Source organism: Panthera uncia, chromosome F2, assembly GCF_023721935.1.
Source record: "Panthera uncia isolate 11264 chromosome F2, Puncia_PCG_1.0, whole genome shotgun sequence".
Classification (NCBI taxonomy): domain Eukaryota; kingdom Metazoa; phylum Chordata; class Mammalia; order Carnivora; family Felidae; genus Panthera; species Panthera uncia.
Genome location: NC_064812.1, coordinates 39,295,194 through 39,301,879, shown reverse-complemented (window position 1 = coordinate 39,301,879; position 6,686 = coordinate 39,295,194).

Genomic DNA, 6,686 nt, shown 5'->3' with positions numbered 1-6,686 from the left:
CAGAAACTTAGTCTAGCAGCAAGAAGCCACCGGAGATCTCAGGCAGGGTTTGCACTGAGGTATGATCTAGAATGATCACTCGCTACTCTGTGAAGAATGGATACACAGGTAGAGGGCAAGGAGAGTGGCACAAGAGGACCAGTTGAGAGGCTAGTGCCAACCCAAAAACCTGAGTTTGGAGCAAATCCGCCATTCTCAAAGTGAGGGCATGGGCACATAACCCGTCATCAAAGCCCACAACACAATACTTCTGGCAAGAACGGTCTTTAGACAAAGTAGATTCTAATTCTCAGTGCTGCAAAGCAAAACTATGTCCTATCTCCACTTGATTTTACCTGAAACCCAAATAATTTACTTCCGTTATTAACTGAAATGAGCTCATGCTTTCTCTGCCACAGCATTGGGAGACTTCCTCCATTACGCTGATGACACGGCTTTGTGATCAGGGATTCAAGGTGGCCTTGAGAAGAAGCTGAAATTTTTGGGTGACTACAGTCAGAGAGAGCAATCTCACATCAGCCACGCTGAAGTGAAAACGTGTGCAGTGAAGGGCAGGCAGGCAGGTAAGCCACGGACCGATGCCTCCCCCGCCCCACCCTCCCCCGCAGGCCTCTCCTTCCCTCCTCACAGCCACCTCAGTCGGTCGGTCCACCAACTTACAGATGTGCTCAGAAATGGACTTTCTGCAGAGATGAGACCAAGAGTTCTCGTGACTAAAAAGAACGATGCTTTGTTAATTTTCAGGCCAGAATTGTCTCCCTCGTGCATAGGGCACAGATCTCTCAGGTCGAAACCAGGTACACATGCTTAAACCAGCCTCAGAAACAAATTTGGCTCTACTCGAAGTCACCCTTGAGACTGTCCTCTGGCCTTGCCTCACAGGGAAAGGAGAGAGAACAGACATTTACTGGAGACCCACTCTGTGAAACATACTTTCACACATGCTTGTGGCAGAGACTGCTGGCTGTTCCCAGCTGTCATTCTTCACCCCCACCTCAGTAATGAGACCTTTGATTTTTAACTGGGCTAGAGTGCCAGATGAAATATAGAACTCTGTTAAATTTGAATTCTGGATAAACAATGAAAATTTTCTTATTAAAACCATATGTCTCAGATATTGCCTAAGACACACTCATGCTAAAAAAAAGTAGTCATTATTTATCCCAAATGCAAATTCAATTGGGTGTCCTATATTTTGGAGGTTAAATCTGACACCAGCCTGCCCTAAGTTAATATGGCATTTATCAGGGCACCTGGGTGGCTCAGTCGGTTAAGCGTCCAACTCCGGCTCAGGTCATGATCCCACGGTCCGTGAGTTCGAGCCCCGTGTTGGGCTCTGTGCTGACAGCTCGGATCCTGCACCTGCTTCAGATTCTGTGTCTCCCTCTCTCTCTGCCCTTCCCCTATTCATGCTCTGTCTCCCTCTGTCTCAAAAAATAATAGACATTAAAAAAAAATTCTAAAGATGGTATTTCTCAGTTTCCCTTGACCTTAGGTAAGGCCATGTGATAAAATTCTGGCCAGAGAGATATAAATTAAAATGTTTTTTTTAAAGGAAGTGGTGTGCCCCACTCTCTTTCTTCTTCCTGCCTGCTGGCTGGAATGCAAAAATGATGCTGGAGCTCCAGCAGCCATTTTGGACTATGAGGTTATCTGAGGAACGGGAGGCACTTGTGGTAGAGCAGCAAGCTCTAAGGAGCCCAGTCCCTGGTCTAGAACACAAGCAAGAAATAAATATCTATCTTATTTAAGCCATTGCTGTTTGTGGGTTTTTGCTACTTGCAGCTGAAACTAATAGAAACTAATGCACTATGTCATCTAATTTTCACTCAATCTTCAAAGTAAGGCATATTATCCACATTTTGGCAAATAGAATCCTGAGGCTGAGGAAAAGTTAAGTAGCTCAGCCAAGGTGGTCACATAGTGATTTTGAGCCAAGTTTTGAAACCCCAATCTATCTGCACTGTATCCTGGGCTCTTATTTTCGATACCACATTGCCTCTCTGGGTGAGAATTTTTATCAAATTCCTAAGATTTTTGAACATGATATTCAATTTGCTTCCGCATGTCTGGTATCTAAAGGATTTAGCTCCCTCCCTCATCACAGGCACAGAATATGGACATGTCTGGTATCTGTTAGTGTTATATAATGTAGACCTCCATCTTTATATCGAAGACTTGAGAGAATGGCACGAAAGGACACTTTATTTATGGATTTTCTTTAGTGTCTCTAAACAAATTTATTTGGTCTATATTTTAATAGTTCCCTGCAAAAATATCTTAACTGAGTTCTGATTCAATGTGAAACCTTCAGCTTTTATAGAGAATCATTATTAGAGGGTCTATTTGAAGAACATTTCTATATCTTTTGAAACATATTGCATTGCTTGTGGTTCTTTGTAAAATACAATTTTCATGCAATAAATGTCATGTAGAATTTAATGCCAGGGAAAAAAGTTAAAAACATCTATTTGGGTGTGAGTCTATGTTTCGTTTTGCTTTTCTTTTCTTTCTTCCTTTCTCTCCTTCTTTCTTTCCTTCTTTCTTTCTTTCTACTTTTTTCCAAACATTGAGAGAATAAGATGTCTAACAATTACTCTAATGCTTTTAGTTTTCAGGGCCCTTGGAGCTACACCTCAGGCTCATTTACAGTCTTTCAATCGTCTAGAGACTAAAATATTTATCTGTTTTCTCTTCCTTCTTAATCTACATTTTTTTCTATTCCTCCAATATTTTTTTTCTTTCTTATGTCCAATTATCCATTAGGATATATTTTTATTACTATAGACCCCCTCACATCTGCCTTCATTTACTTAACAAATGTGTGTTCACTGCTTCCCTTGCACACAGCACTTGTCCAGAAGGAGATGAGTTACAGGCTATAAATTCCTAACTGAGCCTTGGCTTGTAAGTCATGAGCACGACTTTCTTTTGAAAGGGGCTCACAAATCTCTACCAAATAATCTATTCTAGAATATAGGTGATGATGATCAGTAAACCCAGGAATTCCCCAAAATTTACATTTTTTCCCCATTTTGAAAACCAAGATACTAGCCCCACCACTGGAATCTTCTGACCGAAGACATGTGGCTGCCACAAATTTCAGGCACCATTAACGGCACCAGCCCTGGGGAAAGCTATGAAGAGACCAACGTGTTCACAGCAGCCATTCTGCTCCCTTCTTGTTCTGGGGGGGGGGGGGGGGGCTGAGGTGGAGGGGCCCTGCCCTGGGTTTCCAAGCACTGAGAACTTTGGGGCCCTCTTCTCACACCCTTCCAGCCACCAAAATCCTTCTCGAAAGATGTCACATGCATTTAGATCTCTGCAAAAGTGACCCTTTTCTCCCCCCCCCCCCGCCCCCCCGGGACAGGGGAATCTTAGCCATTAGAGCAAATTAGGGAATGAAAGATATTATCCTCATTAAAGGAATTGTGTATGCTAATGAGCAGGGCCCCTCCCGCGAAAATGTGAAGCAAGCAAGGAAGGGAAGAAGTAAGAAATCAAGGCCTTCACGGTGTCTGAAATTGGCCCACGGAGTCAGGCATCCTCCACACCTATGTGGTGCCGCCCGAGAAAGCGCCAGCCGGTTCACGTCTCCATGGTGATGCAGCCTGGTTTGTCAAATATTACTGAGCTTTCGGAGAGTGGAAAAAATCACCACCAAGCAGACGAATTGAGTCTTTTCTTTTAGATCGGGATGTGGGATTGGAGTTTTGACTGTTGACTCCCATCCCCAGAGATGGTTGACCCCAGCATCCGGGAGAGCCTGCGCTTTTCTGCCAACTTAAGCTGAAAAGAGACACCCGCGACAGTCTATATCCCTGAAGAGTGGCCCTCAGGGTCATAGAGACGCGCTTGATCTCTCCCTGAGTTCAGCGCCTCACTCTGTGCGTCCCCTCAGCCCACATTCTCTTCATGGTGACACGTCTTGATTCTGTTGCCTGCCAGCCTCTCTGGGTGGCTCAACTGCAGACACACGTCCTGGTTTATAAAGCGCTTTCACGCACTCTGTGGGGAAGCTTGATAAGCTCTGCTTGACTGTTAAGGCAACAACCTCAGGAAAATTTAGTGACTGGCTTAAGGTAAAAAACAGCAGAGTCGGGCCTACGAGGCCATAGCTTTAACTCCCACACAAGAGTTGTTTTCCATCTTCTCTGGCTGATGGTGTCCGCTAAGAGCCAAGCAGGCTGGCCTCAGGAGCCTGGCCCTGGCAGACCCTGGGCTGGCCTCGCCACACCCCCGGCGCTCTGTTCACATTCTCACGGCCTCATGGGCTGTTTCGAGGACTCCATTCCGAGGCTGCGAGTTTGTTGGTGGCAGGGACAGTGTCTGGTTCAACTCCGACTGCCCTGTGCCGAGTGTGGTCAGCGACCAATAACAGATGAGTGAACGTTCTTGGGCCAGGCCCTGGGGGCTGCCTCACCAACATGCTAACAGCACTCTGGTCCTTGTTGCAGCCTGTACAGAAAAAAAAGAAAAGGAAAAGAAAAGAGGAAAGAAAAGAAAAAAGAAAAGAGGAAAGAAAAGAAAAACGGAAAGAAAAGAAAAACGGAAAGAAAAGAAAAGAAAAGAAGAAAAAAGAAAAAAACGAAAAAAGAAGAAAAGAAATCTCTTTCCTTGCAAAGTCACCTCCACTGCACCACTGCTGTATTCATTGTATAAGTGAGCGGGCTTTGGATGCTGTAGGACGGTTTAGTGGGAGAGATTTAAGGCCCTGAAATAATGCCTGTCTCATCAAGTCCACATCAGAAAATCAAACAAACCAGAATATGATCTTCTCTTCTGTTTTTGTCTTAACAGTTTTGGGATTGCCGTCAATGGAAACGGCATACTTGCAATAAAAATATTCCTGGCTGGCCAAGTGACACATCTGGTCGGTCACAACCAGGGAGAGAACGAACCCTTTCATCCCTCAGCAGCCCAAAAGAGGCATCTGGGCGGGTCTGCCCCTGGGAATGTTTGCGAAGTGTCATTTGAGCGGCTCCGGGAGAGGCGGGATGATGGATTTCATAACCGAAATCAGGAAACTCGTCCAGAACAAAGTTTGGACGGCTTTATGAAATCACGGAGAAGAGATCCTAAGTGAGGATAATTGGTCTGTCCCTCCACTGCTCTGCAGGACAACACTGAAGTTATCCTACAAAATTCGCTTTTTTTGTTCTTAATCTGCAAAATAGGAAAGTCTTAAAACCTCCCTGGACGATCCCTTTAAATACCTCACAACGTTCATGAGACGAAAAGTTTTCCTTGTCTGTAACGTAAATCCCTCTTGCTGAAATTCAGATCCACTCCCTCTTGCTTAGGGATCACCTGAGCATTTATTTCATGCCTTGACCAATATGCGTCAACACATGAAATAAACTTAACCGCTTTTCAAAGCTCTTGTGAAGTATATCTGGTAGCACTCTTTGTTGCAAGTTCCAAATGCCCAACAAAGTAACGAAAACAATAAAGATCCTCTGACAGAGGATGCAGAGTCTAGGAACAGAGTCCCACAAACAACTAAGTAGGAGAGCAGGACGTTAGAAGCATGATCAAAGCACTGGGAGAGTGAAGCAGATGGATCTTTGGCCCCACAAACAGAGAGGGCAGAGATAAGTTGAGCTTTGGCACCTTAATAATGCCAGTAAGGACTTGAGTTCTTCTCTGTTTTCTACTCTGCTTTCCAGGGGATCAGAGCCATCTGAAAGCTATCTCCCTCGTGGTGGCAAAATAGCCACTGTGGTTCCAGGCCTTGCATCCTTAGAGTATGCCATCCCTTCCAAGCAACGATTCTGAAATTCCCCTTGATGAGGCCACCTTGGGTCATGTGCCCACACTTGAACCAGGAAATGGAATGTACTGATTTGTCCCTGGACCTGGGCATGGGGTCAGCTTCCCAGAAGTACTGGGGCTTTGTGGGGAAGAAGAAAATGCTATGAAAATCTCGGCCCTGTTAGAGAGAAAGAAGGTGGGCAGTTGGATGCTGGGTAATTGTGGGAAAACACACACACACACACACAAATAAAAACAAAAACAAAAAAACCCCAAGATGTTTTAACCCATATGTTTTAATATGATATGATTTTCTGGACCTAAAACATCTCCTCAGACCTGTGGTTCGTCCACTTAGAGACGGATTTATAACCCCGACAGATCAGTGTTTTCCACACTTCCCTGATGATGGGAATCACCTGGGGGCGTTGTTAAGGATGCAGCCGCTCACATTCCTCCCCGGAGCTTCTAGTTGTGGGTCTGGGAGGGAGCCGGGGAATTTTTAACTCAGTTTGTTCTCCACATCATGCTTGTGAGACCACCTCACACCCACAATCCATCCCAGCACATCATCTTCCTGACCCTACAAGCAGGGGACTACACGGGGGCTGCAAAGATCTTTAAGGTGAGGGGGATATGCTCAAGTTCTATGCATTCTTAATGCAGAATAGACTTGAGAAAGTTGCTTTCGGACCTGGGCATTGTGAGGATTGGTCAGAAGTCTCTGGGTGGTGAAGAAAACGGTCGCTAACCTTTGTTGAGCACGAACTCTGCAGAGAATGCCAAGCTGAGCGCTTTGCATGGGTGTTCTCCTGTAAGATATGCATCTCCGTCTGTAGAACATTTTCAGGCAAAGCAGAGGACATCATCTTTCTAAAACATTCTTATTAAGATGTTCAGGAGGGGCGCCTGAGTGGCTCAGTCAGCTAAGC